Genomic DNA, 13,318 nt, shown 5'->3' with positions numbered 1-13,318 from the left:
TGCTTCTGGCTGTGTCCAGTCCATCAGCGCTCCGCTGTTCACGTTGTGCCTCTACAAGTCCGACAGGCTTGAAGCGGCGCCACTGCTCACCATTTATTCTGCCTGCCTCTCCTAAGGTGAGTCCACCTGTTACTTCGAAGCCGTGGGCAGGTGGGATCACTTCTCCCCTAGGCCGGAAGAGCCAGGGAGAACAGCATGCAGGGTAGAGATGCCAGCATGACTGGTGTCTCTGTCCCCAAGCGCCTCGGTGGAGAGGGCTGGCCGGGAACTCTGCACCACCATGTCCCTGCCCGGGGCCGAGGTGTAGAGAAGTCAGCTCGGCAATCCAGATCGAGGCCTCACACGTCAAACATGGGGTAGAAATCTGAGCCCTTTTGGACTTTAAACCTATGACCTGTTATAAAGTAGTACGGAGCCAAGACCTTCCATCTAACTTCATTTCATCTGGGCCTGAACGTTTCAAGCTCTTGAAATGGTCTGGGACTTGAAACACATTTCTGCTTAGCTCAGGTCACTTTCTACCTTTCTAGATGCCTGGTATCACTATTCACAACTGAAAAGATCTGATATTACCCCTTCAGAGCCAACAGTTGGAGGATGGCTAGAAATTGGTAACTAATAAAAATGGCTGAGTATGTCTCCTACCTACTTGGGGCTTTCAGGGACTAGAACTTAACTATCCACATGTGGGAACGTGAAGACGAAAATGCAGTGAAAAATTAGAACACAAAGTAGTAGATTCACACCGATGACGACATACCTAAATACTGGCAAGGATTAGAAATGAACACGAGAGGATGCAAGTAATTAGCGTTTTGTGTTCATTGGGTTCTTTTTTCTGTAAAGTAGAAAATTTTAAAGGGATTGATTGTTGCCAAAAATATTACAGCAACAAGAGAGAAACCAGCTCCATAGATCTAGGGTGTGTGTGTGTGTGTGGATGTGGGTGGGTGTCTTGGGTTCTCCCCTATCCAGCTACTCGGTCCCTACCCCCTGACCCTATCCGGGGCTCACAGATGCAAACACCACTCACCGAAGAACATGAATTTCTGACCAAGAGTGTTCTAGGTAAAACCCCATTTGGCTCATCTTGACGCTGTTCTCCAGCCTCTCCCTGTCCGCTTCTCTGGACTTTTAAAATTAACCACACATTCTCTCATCCACCATAAGTAACCATGTATCAGGCTGAGGGATTTTTTTGAAGGTTCATTTTTTTCCCCAGGTCCCCTGGTTGGCTCAGTTATTTAAGCATCCAGCTCTTGGTTTTGGCTCAGGTCATGATCTTACAGTTCATCAGATCAAGCCCCACATCAGGCTCTGCACTGACAGTGTGGAGCCTGCTTGAGATTTTCCCTCTACCTCTCTTTCTGCCCTTCCCCACTTCCGTCCCCCCACCCCTCTCTCTCTCAAAAATAAATAAGTAAATAAACTTATTTAAAAAAATAAAGTTCTTGGGGCACCTGGGTGGCTCAGTCGGTTAAGTGTCTAACTTTGGCTCACGTCATGATCTCACGGTCCGTGGGTTCGAGCCCGCATTGGGCTCTGTGCTGACAGCTCAGAGCCTGGAGACTGCTTTGGATGCTGTGTCTCCCTCTCTCTCTGCTCTTCCCCCACTCATGCTCTGTCTCTGTCTCAAAAATAAATAAACATTAAAAAATTTTTTTAATAAAAAAATAAAATAAATTAAAGTTCTTTTTTTTTCAAGAGAAAGATGATGAGGTGTCAGTGTATTTAAACACACAGCTAAATTAAACCTGAACTTTGTGGTCCCTGGCTGTGTTGTTTGAAGAAGGTCTCTGTACTTCCCTTTGGCCTATATCAATGATGTGTTCTCCACATTAAATACTGAAGAACTTGAAGATCAGATGACAGAGATAAAGAACTTTACCATGTGCAGCCAGATGATACTCAACAAACAAAGCCAGCCCATCACTGAGATTCCTTTTTCCCCCAACTTCAAAATTGTACCCCAAATTTTCTGCAGGAACTTCTTCCTATCTTTAATACTCCTCTAGTTTCAATGCTCCTCTAGTTTAAACTGCCACTCATGGCACCTGGCCGGCTCAGTCGGTGGAGTGTGTGACTCTTGATCTTGGGGTCATGAGTTTGAGCCCTACCGTTGGGTGTAGAGGTTACTTAAAACAAAACAAAACAAAAAACTGCAGCTCAAAGATCTTCCTCTGGCGCATCCACCACGGTCTATGGGACGGAAACATCACCCATCTCCGAAGAATACAGTGGCAGAGGGAATACACACTTTGCCATCCTAGCAACTCTGTCGCCTTTCTGATGTGAGAGTCAAGTGATTTGTTCTAGATTTCATGTAATCTCTCCCTTGGGGCATTCTGCAGGGGAGCTGGAAGATGTGTGTGTGTTAGTGAACTTTTTTGGACAATGTATGTTCTTCAGTACCTTCCCCTAAGGCAACCAATCTTGATTTCTTGGCATCTGTCATGAGCAGCTTCTAGACAAATAACGTGCTCTCTATTTTTGTTCTGAGCATTACAAAGATCTTGTTTCCTGAAATATCCCCCCGCACTTTTTTTTAATTGCATCAACAGCCTGAAATGGTTCAAGTTGTAAGAAAGCCTGTTAAGAGCGATCCATGACTTCAGGTGGTCTCTCTGTCCACCCAGCTCTGCTTTCTAGGGTTCTTCTATTGTGCTTGCACCCCCAATCACTTATGTGCAAACATAAGTTACAGCCACCCAAAGCCACCAGACAGGTGGGAGATGCACATCTCCTTTTCTTCAATTCATTCCTCTGCCTCTCCCAATTGGAAGAAGCTCCTCCCAGTTACTCACCCAGTTGGCCAGGAGAAGATGGCCTGGCCTGGACCCCCTTCTGCCTGCAGGATGCTCCTACTTGTGGGTCCCACTCTCCCTTCCTACTTTTCTGATTCGACAGAGCACTGGCCACCCTTTTCTACTGAGATCAGCAGGTAACAGTTGAGAGCAAGCCACCCGGGAACACAGAAGTAAGAGTTAAGAATATTGGTTTCTAAGAATGTTCCCTTAAAAGCTTTCTTTTTACAAGATATTTTTATCCTGCTGGGTAGAGATTGCAAACGAGGTCAATATGACAGCTGTGACCTCCACTCAGTAGCCTTTGAGTTTCTCCGTGGCCAGAAAAAGCCCCAGAAGCCCTTCCTCTGCACCTCGAATGTGTGCCCTTGTGCCAGGCTGAGCAGGTGACAGGCTGTGGGTGGTGCCACATAACCCCAGTCCTCAGTGGGATGACAACCTCACATGCAGGACTCTCATCCCCATCTCTGCACACGGGCAGCACAACGGTGTCATTGACAGGCTGGCAGTCAACTTTCTGCTCACACCCCGCTTCCTCCCAGCCTAGAGGGGGGGCTAATTCACTCCACCTCCCCAACTCTACCCCAGTATAAAAGGGATTGTTTCCATTTAAACTTCTTCTGATCAAATCTCTATTCCTCTTTTCACAAACTCTGTCTCTGTAGCCAGGGGAACCAGTATGTGAACAAGTGTGTAATTATAGTGATTAGTCATGAAACCACCCAGACCTTTGGAAATGTCCATGACCCTACTTGTCTGTTTGACATACATCAGCACATTCTAAGCAGAAACACTATAGAAATGTTGTACTTTGACTTCACTTGTGGAGATCAAAGTGAGTTCATTTCTCAGGACGCTCAGTTTTCATTTCCAAAAACAAAACAAAACAAAACAAAACCCAATGTGAATTATGGGTTTACCACTGAGATAAGATTAATTATAGGTCATATAGCCAAGTGGCAATTTGCATTCACTATTCAGAGAGAGAGTCTGAAGTTCCCAAGACACCTCCCGAGGGTGACAGGAAAGCTCTGGTGTCTATTTATACGAGGGTGACAGGAAAGCTCTGGGCCGGCATGGAGCCGGGCCCTCTGCCACACAGCAACACTAATTCTACAAAGACACACCGTGTGCCTAGTACATGCTAGGCTCTTCGAGGCAAGGCAGCCACTGTCCTGCCTTCACGGAGCTCACGGCACAAGGCCAAAATCTGACTGTGGGAGAAACGGTACTTCTGTCTAAGGAGGGAGAGGCGGGCGCTGCTCCACAGTGCTGCTGTGCACCCTTCTGTAAACAGAGGTTTCTGCCGACCTGATGCAGCATGTTGAGATGCCTCACACTGCCAGCTCCAAGGTGCCCTCAGATTTTCAAAGCCCTTCTTTTGCTCCTTTGTGCAGCTTCTGTCCCAGAACCCCAGACTGTAGTCAGTTCTGGCTCACAGTCTCCACACTGTAAGACGGTGGTTTGTATTTGTATCTGCAGGGACTCCTGGCTCACCTTACAAACAAAACAGACTTCAGGATGTGAATGGAGACAGCAGGGAAAACCTGCTTGTTTCTGGACAAAGGGGGTAGACATGAACTCCACTATCCCAACCAAAGAATTCCTTATGTGAGACAGTCGGACAGTTTAATTTTCTGGAGAGGAATTAAATAGTCTAAAACCAGGGTGCCTGGGTGGCTCAGTTGGTTAAGCCTCCGACTTTGGCTCAGGTCATGATCTTGCGGTTCATGAGTTCAAGCCCCACATCAGGCCGTCTGCTCTCAGAGCAGAGCCTGGAGCCTGCTTCAGATTCTGTGTGTGTGTGTGTGTGTCTCTCTCTGCCCCTACCCTGCTGGCACTCTGTCTCTCTCTCTCTCTCTCTCTCAAAAATAAACATTTAATAAATAGTCTAAAATCCTTAGGGCTGTTTGAGCCAGTTACCATGAGAAAGGACAAGGGTCTCTGTCCAGAACTTTCCCTGCCTGGGACAGAGTAGCTGTGAACTTCTCTTTAATAAAAGAAATGGATTTGGCATAGGTAGGCATAAATAGCCCTCCTTTAGTGAACATGAGTGGCTGAGCCTAGACTAACCACCGTCATGAGGCATCACATAACATTTCTTGTGTCCACACCTCATGGCTCTCCTGTGGAATCCGCAGTGGAATCCCAGATCCACCACTTACTGGCAATGTGACTTGGGGCAGGTCACTTAACCTCTCTGAGCTTTCATTTCCTTATGTGTAAAAGCAGGCCATTAAAATTCTCACTTCCTAAAGGCTGTTGTGGGAAATGAGGTACGACAAATGTTTAACTTAGTGTCCAGTGCATGGAAAGCATCAATAAATGAGAGTGAATTGATGGTCACAATGCCACCACATATATGCAACCCATTTTACTTTTCAGCTTCACACCCCAGTCAAGGGAACTGAGGCCCAAAGGCTAAGTGACTCCTAGCCCACAGCACAATGGAAGGAAAGGCTTCCGGCCCCTTCCACGCCTCCCTGGTTTGTGCTTGCTCCTCTCCATCAGTTACTCTCCTTGGGGTCTCTGGGAAACTGGCAAACAGCAGATTCTTAGGCTGCTGTCCCAGAGATTATAATTCAAGAGATCCATGTGGGTGCTGCATGCTTTACAAGCACCCAGGTTATCAGGGGCAGGTGGGCCACCGAGCATGCCCAGTGCATCCCTACCCTGCACCCTTGCTCCCCCCCAATTATGCTGCATCCCTTGAGGCCTGGCTTAAGTTTCTATCTACACCCTCCATGAAGCATTGCTTACCACCCCAGCCCAATTACTGCACAATTACCAATGTGTCGTTTATCGATGGTTGTTATGGACCATTAGTTATCCTTCTATGTCTATTTACTTTGTATGCCCCGGAACCAGGGGCCATGGCTTACACATCTCTGTGCTCAAATACTCGCTGACTGGTGTGCGCACTGTGCAGCTCCCAGCGAGGAGGCGCTATTTCAGGTTTCCTGGGCGCAGGCCCTAGGGAGCCACAGCCTCCATGCCGGCAGTTTTGAGCCTCAGGAGAGACACTCCTCTTTCTTGCCCCTCTGGGGCCCATTCTCAGGGGCCTTGCCCCTCCTCACCCATCAGGAAGATATGCTGTGCATCTTGGGGGCAGAAGGAAGACTGTCACAACAATCGTTTTAATGGACTATGGACCAGAAAAGACTGACATGTCTGGGATTAAAGAAGAGCCTGGGTTGTGCTTTTAGACTTTGAAACAAGTACTAGCAGGCACGCCCGTCAACGGTCTGTGTTCCAAACACTCACTTGTGTCTTGCTTGTTTGGAACTTGCAATGTATTTTCTACCTACAGAAATAAATCTTGTTAAGTGGTGGTTAGCCTCCTGAACTAGCTTACAAAATCCTAGTTTAACTGTCAAATACTGAAACACCTAAAATGTAAGCTATGGAACACAGCCCTGCCAAGTCTTACAGAATGGGGTGGGGGGACAGTGAAAGTGATTACGAATTACTGGTCATCTATCACCTATCTATCTTTTTAAAAATTTAATTAAAACAATTTTTTAATGTTTATTTATTTTTGAGGGAGAGAGAGACAGGGCATGAGTGAGGAAGGGGCAGAGAGAGAGAGAGAGAGACAGACAGACAGACAGACAGACAGCAGACAGAATCTGAAGTAGGCTCCAGGCTCTGAGCTGTCAGCACAGAGCCCAATGTGGGGCTTGAACCCACAAACCTCAAGATCATGACCTGAGCTGAAGTCAGATGCTTAACTTTTTTTTTTTTTTTTTTAATTTTGAGAGAGAGAGAGAGAGCCATGGAAAGGGACAGGGGACAGGGAGAGAGAATCCACACTCACTGCAGAGCCTGATGCGGGGCTTGATCCCAGAACTCTGGGATCACGACCTGAGCCAAAATCAAGTCAGATGCTCAGTCGACTGAACCACCCAGGCGCCCCGATCATCTTTCTTAACATTCTTTCTGATTCTTAAGAAACTCTAAATGTAAGGACAGGACAAGGAAGTACAGAGACTCCCATGCAGATTCTGTGGAGGTGTCTTTCAGGCTCCTTTATTAGAGCTGTAGAAGGTGATGACACAATTTTGTTATTACATTTACCTTCACAATTTACAACTTCTTGTGGAAAACAAAATTGCTGCCACTGTGTTGCAGTGTGACCTAGGCTGGGAAAGGAGTTGGGAAACTCAAACAGGTGATGTGGTTAGGAGGGATTAGGAGTGTTGCTGACACCTTTATTGTTGTCATAATGCCATTTATGCAATAAGTAGAAATCAAGATTAAAAAAACATTTCCAAACACAGGTTTTCTCTTCCTTGATATGAAGTCTTGCGTTAAAACTACTTTCATGTAAAACAGACATGATTAGACCCACAAAGAGAGCCAAGAGAGAGACTGGCGGGAAAGAGACAAAACCAGCCCCAGGGAGGGGGTATTATGAAAGGAGGGTGGATTTACCTGTGGCAGCTGAACGAAGTGGAGAGAGAAGGCAGGAGAAAGGGATCTGAAGTGGAATTAAGTACAGTGTGAGTGATGGAGGCAAGAGGGAAGGAAGAGCTGGGCCCATTTCTTTGGGTGGGGCAGGGAGCGGCGGTGGGGGGGACACACAGGGGAGAGACATGGGGTCAAGCAGCAGAGCAGAGGGGGCCGTAGAGGCCACAAGATGTTTGTGACTCAGGTAACGCTGCTTGAAGGGGCCTTTACTCTTAGGTCAAGAAGTTCTGAAATGCGCTTTACAATGTGTCACACACAGTTTGGATTCATGAAAATCCGTTCAGCATTACACAGCACTGATCCAGTCCTCAGATGCACTGAGATGAGGGCAAGAGGTTCCAAACCCTAGGAGTTTGTGGTTTCAAGACGTGACCCTCTGCACTTCCCTTACTACTGAGATAGTAAGGGAAACTTAAATATGGGCTGTATAATTTGCAATGACATCTATGGAGCTAGAGTGTATTTGATAAGCAATATGATTTCACTCCTCTGTGAAATTGAAGAAACACAACAGATGAACATATGCAAAGGCGGGGAAAGAGAAGAGAGGGAAGCAAAACAGAAGAGACCCAAATACAGAGAACAAACTGAGGGTTGCTGGAGGGGTGTTGAGTAGGGGATGGACTAAATGGGGGATGGGCATTAAGGAGGGCACTTGTGAGGAGCACTGGGTGTTGTATGTAAGTGATGAATCACTAAATCCTACACCTGAAACCAATATTACTCTATATGTTAACTACCTAGAATTTAAGTAAAAACTTGAAAAAAAAAGAGGAAAAAAATAAACTGAAATTAAAATAAATAAATAAAGACTATATATTTGATAAAAATATATTATCAACGTTGTTTCCCAAATGTGATAATAATGGGGCTCTGCTTATGTAGAAGAATCTCCTTGTCCTTAGCAGACAAGAGAGGACATATTTAGATGTCTGCAAATTCTCAGAGATTCAACCAAAAAATTATATAATATACAGATCGTATAATTATTACATGAATTATATCACATATTACAGAAAGTGTATTGAACTATATTACACATGCAAAAATTAGAGAGCGTGCATGCACAAATGTGACAATATGTTAATAGCTGGTGACTCTGGGTGAAGTTTCACTGGACCATTTCCCTGACTTTTCAGTTGAAGTTTTTCAACTGGGGGGAGGAAAGAAGTTCTAGCCCTGGGAGGGCTGGGGAACCTCTGGTCAGTCAAACCTCCCTGCGGGCCGGGCTGGAGCACCCAGAATAGCTTATCTCCACTCTCCCGGCAGTGCCTACCCGCCCCTTTCCTCCGGCCCAGCTCCTTTCCTCTGAAGCGAGGAAAAGAGCCAGCTAACTTGATTAGTGTTTAAAAACAACACACCCAGGGGGAAAGGAGAGAACAGAAGTACAGGAGACTCAAGTTCCTGGATGGGCTTGAATAAGCCACGGGGGACCTGGAGCACCTCCAGCTCTGCCCCTCCCTAAATTCGAGGGAGTCCCTTAGTTAGAGGGAAAAAGTCTGTTTAGTTTATTTTCATTCAGCAGCTTAGTAGTAACGGAAAAAAAATGTTCTTTTTCTTTGAATAGGCCCAGAAAAATCACACAAAACTGCAAGAAGGCAAAGGTCTGCTGACTTGCTCCCTCCTATCCAGCCCACCTACCAGCCACCCCACCCCCCACTCCCCTCTGGCACAGCACACAACTGACTTTTCCAGATTTGCCACTTGGCCTTGTCACAACCTCCCCCAGGCACCCACCTCACCTCTTCCCTCCCTATCTCAAAAAAGGACATAAAGAACTGGACCTCAGGATCCCGGGAGACCTCCCCCATGCCATCAACCACCTGGCAGTGCCTGGGGCCCAGGCCACTGGGCTGGCTCTGGGACATTGCCTCCTTGTCTACACATTGCTGGGGTTCATCTCTGTTCTGCAGGCTAGGGGGCTCTGGGGTTAATGAAAGGATATCCACTCCTAGCTTTTAAAATGCCTATGGCTTAGGGGCACCTGGCTGGCTCAGCTGGTGGGGTGTGTGACTCTTGATCTTGGGGTTGTGAGCCCCGCAATGGGCGTAGGGATTATTTAAACATTCACTCTTAGGGGCGCCTGGGTGGCTCAGTTGGTTGAGCATCCGACTTTAGCTCAGGTCATGATTTCTCGGTTTGTGAGTTTGAGCCCCACATCAGGCTTGCTGCTATGGTCATCCTGTCAGCCCACAGCCAGCCTCAGATCCTCTGTCCCCCTCTCTCTGCCCCTCCCCCGCTTGCACTCTCTCAAAAATAAACATTTAAAAAATAAATAAGATCTTAAAGATAAAAATCAAATAAATTAATTTTTAAAAAAGCCTATGATTAAATACCCACTAACAAGTACCCTAGGCCCAAGGTTGGGGTGGCAGCAAGGAAGCTGCTGCCAGGTGCCAGGGGAGCCAACAGGAAGGAGAAAATGAGGCAGACTGCCCCACACTGGCCTTCTCTCTACTCATTCTGTCACCACATAGATACAGGGCTGAGGAATCACTCGCTTGCCTTAAAAACATGCTATTGACATCAGTAAATGAGCATTCATCCTCCCATTCACCAACAGCCAACGGAGGTCAAGCTTGAGGGAATGTCCCTGCACAGAGACATTCCTCAGAGATGGTTTCTGCAAGCGGGCCCAAGTCAGTACCATGAGCTCTGCCTAGAAATAAGGGGGCCGTGTCAGCCTGTGGTGGGTCTTGTGCCCACCCCAGAAAAGCAGTTCACCATCTGCCTAGGTTTCTTCTCAAGGCTGGTTTCATCTATTTTCCAGCTGGGTCCCTCCTAGGATGAATTTTCTTTCCTTAGCGTGCCTGTTAAGGTTAAGCCCAGAAACGGATTCACCACAGGCGTGGGGTGAGTCAGTTTCACTTGCCCCAGGAATGGAGACATGGGGTGACTTATTGTATCTTTGACTCCACACCCAAGCCTGTTACTGTTACATGGGATACCGCAAACCTCAGAGGCGTACAGCCGACTGTCCACAGCTCCGTGACTGGAAAGAAAATCGGCACAGCCCAAATCTGTACTGCCGAGAAGCTGTCTCCACCACACCGCGCCCTGGGCGTATTGCAAAAGGGAGGTGGGGAGCTGGGAAACTGTGGCTTGTTTGTCATTGAGGTCTGGGACTTGGCTGGTGCACGGCAGCATGTGCCTTAGAGTGAAACCTGAGGTGTCCCCAGTGGGCCCCGATTTGACTGCAACATCTGGGTAGAGTCCCAGCACTCCGGGCATTTCCCACTATCGTTTCAAGTCCTGTTTGCTTAAAGCAGAGAGATTAGGGTCACAGTCACAGAATGAGTTGGAGGGGACTCAGACCTCATGTTAGGCAGGGCGCCCCCTCCAGCCCCTCACTTAGAGCCGAGGACTGTGACACCCAGAAGGGTTGATCTTCGTCAGGAAGCACGAAGTCTGAGGTACCTCCTTGGACAGAAAAATTACCGCATAATTTTCCCTTTGGCTACACAGACATCTTTCTTTAAAAAGTCAAATCATGACCATATCCCACTGATTCATTAAAGCCAAATGAAAATTAAACGTCTTCAGGCAGCCCTGCCTTTGTTCTCTCAAATAAAACCATTTGATGACTATGAAGGAGAAGGACCGGCCACTTAGTGACTGAATTTCTGGAATTACCTGTGTTTCTCTTTGGAAGGGAACATCAGGGATGTTTCTGCAAGCCTGCCATTGGAGACAACCGCCTCCAGCCAAGCACCCCTCTTCCGAGGCCACATCGCCCATTAGTGAACTCTTTGACATGCCTCTCCAGGTTTCATCAAAATGCTCAGACGACTCTAAAAAGCCCCCAAAGAGGAATTTCTGAGGTTTTGCTAAGTCCGTTAAAACTGCAACATTATTCTGTCTTCATCCTCACCCCTCTGCCCACCCTCAGTGTATGTTTCTTAAGAGGCTGAAAGAAACAGGTTTGAGTATCTGTGCTGCTGTTACATTCCTGAAATGTCCCACATGGATCACCAAAGTGCTGAGGGGACTTTTGATTAATTGCGAAGCAGTCTCAATCCGCTCTTATTCAGCTTTCGTGAAAAAACAAAACAAAACAAAACAAAAAAACCATGCACGAAAAGGCTTGCTTAATTTGCAAAAGCCCCTTAAGAACCAGACTCTCATAGGCGCCCGGAAGCAGCCACCCCCACCCCAGGTAGGAAAACCACCTTTGGGCATCAGTGGCCACACAAAAGCAAGGAATGCGACAGAGTCAAAGCTGTGTGTTTCCCTCCACTCCTAAAAACCCTAACACTAATGCTGCCATAGTGCCCCTCCGTTTAATTAAACACAAATCCCAACGTTGCTTTCTTAGACATTTTTCCTATGTAACTGAAGGCAAAACACATTAAATATTTGATCTAGTCTTACCATGATGAGAGCTAGCAGGCTCATAAATAATCCATTGACCTGGTTCATTTTTCTGAGCAAAAATGATCACAAAAATACATATACACAAGCGTTTGCAAAGTCTGACTCTTAGAAATTCTACCCCTCTCAAGTTCTTCAGAACCCCAGCGGAAAAAGAAATTCTTTATGCAAAAGACCCAAAAAGGAAACTGCTCCTCGGGGTTCTTTAGCTCCAGAGAGTGTTTTCACTTAGTTAAATGTACAGTTATTTTTTTTTTTTTAAAGCAATTGATGGTTACACCTTTCAACCATGTAAAACAGCTCGTTGGCGGTTGAGTTTCCCATAAATTCTGAATGGCCTGTGAGCTGTCTGAGCGTGCATCAGCTCTGCCAGTTAAACAACCCAAGCGCAGGGAGACTCATCCCACTTAAGAGTCATTCAGAGATTTCTCTAGATGTTTGGGCATTTATGTCAACCAGAACTCACCCTGCCGAAATGCCTTTGCACAAAGCCACCTGCACACCACAGCGGTAAGTAAGGATCAAACAGAAGCCGTGGGTTCAAACTAAAGCAACTTTTCCCAACGCGCAGGACAGCACTTAGCTTAATATGGTCTTTACAGGGTCTTGCTCTGGTGCTCAGGACATCAAAACAGCCGCCTGCGTCCGTAGACAAAGGAGCCCTCCAGGTCCCCTCGTCCGCTCGGCGCTCGCTAGTCCCGGGCGCGCCGGCTATTCCCACCCGTCCTCCCCGCAAGGGCAGCGGCAGGGCAAGGAGCCCACCGCGCGGCGCACGCCCTCGCCCTCGCCCCGGGAGGCACCGCGGGCTGGCTTGCGAGTTCGCAGAGAGGAAAGGCGAACCCACCTGCCGGGAGACCGTGGGGAGGCTGGTCCGGGGCTCTCCGAGGCGGGGCAACCCTCGCGCCCTCGAGGCACCGGGGGCGCCGCTGCCTGTACTGGAGCTGGCGCCCAAGCGGCCGTATTTGTACTCTCGTTCTCTCACATGGTCTGATCTCTAGATATCCGCCGCCAAAGAGCTCTTTAAGAATTTTTGCGTCACTTTGAGCCGCAGAAACTTTACGGGTGTCCCCGGTCGTGCCTCGGCCTCCCACCTGGGGTAGGGGTGGCCGCCCGGGGGCTCGCCGAGGGTGGGGGGCTGCGCCGTACGGGGGAGGGGCAGCAGGGGGCGGGGCCCCGGGGGACGTGAGGGGGACACGCTTCCTAGGGGGACGGTGCTCTAGGAGGCGGGGAAACCCTGGGGTGGTGGGGGGCTGGCAGAAGGCGGAGCAGAGCAGAGATTCCCAACTTGCTGGCTCTAACCTTTCGGGGGAGGGGGCTGCTCCACAACCGACAGGTGTATTTCCTTCCTCACCAACTTCTCCCCGAACTGGGTTTAGGTTTCTGTTCAAAGTCACTTATTCAGCAATCTTTCTAGACCACGGACACCTCCCCATCACCCACGTCCCGAATCCTGCTCTGTTTTTCTTTCCTAGGACTTGCACCTGGCATTCCCGAGTTTATCTGGCTCCACTGTGGGATGTGCGCTTGGCCAGAAAGGCCCTTGTCTAATTTCTGGCTATCTCCAAGAACCCCAGCAGTGCCCAGCCTGGTGGCTCACACTAAATCCTGGCAGACAGAATGAATGAATTCTTTCTCGTTTTGCTAACCCGCCACACATCAGAGCTGTCTCAGAA

The 13,318-nt window shown here is 48.0% G+C and overlaps 1 protein-coding gene across 1 annotated transcript in view; it reads right to left on the bottom strand.

Moving 5' to 3' along the window:
* Nucleotides 1-13,318, bottom strand: part of SLC6A4 (solute carrier family 6 member 4) — a 42,659-nt gene that overhangs the window by 24,705 nt on the left and 4,636 nt on the right. The gene's annotated exons all lie outside the window — the stretch shown is intronic.

Source organism: Panthera tigris, chromosome E1 (genome assembly GCF_018350195.1).
Source record: "Panthera tigris isolate Pti1 chromosome E1, P.tigris_Pti1_mat1.1, whole genome shotgun sequence".
Classification (NCBI taxonomy): Eukaryota; Metazoa; Chordata; class Mammalia; order Carnivora; family Felidae; genus Panthera; species Panthera tigris.
The sequence above is the reverse complement of the archived record's forward strand: the minus strand, read 5'-3'. Positions and strand labels throughout refer to the sequence as shown.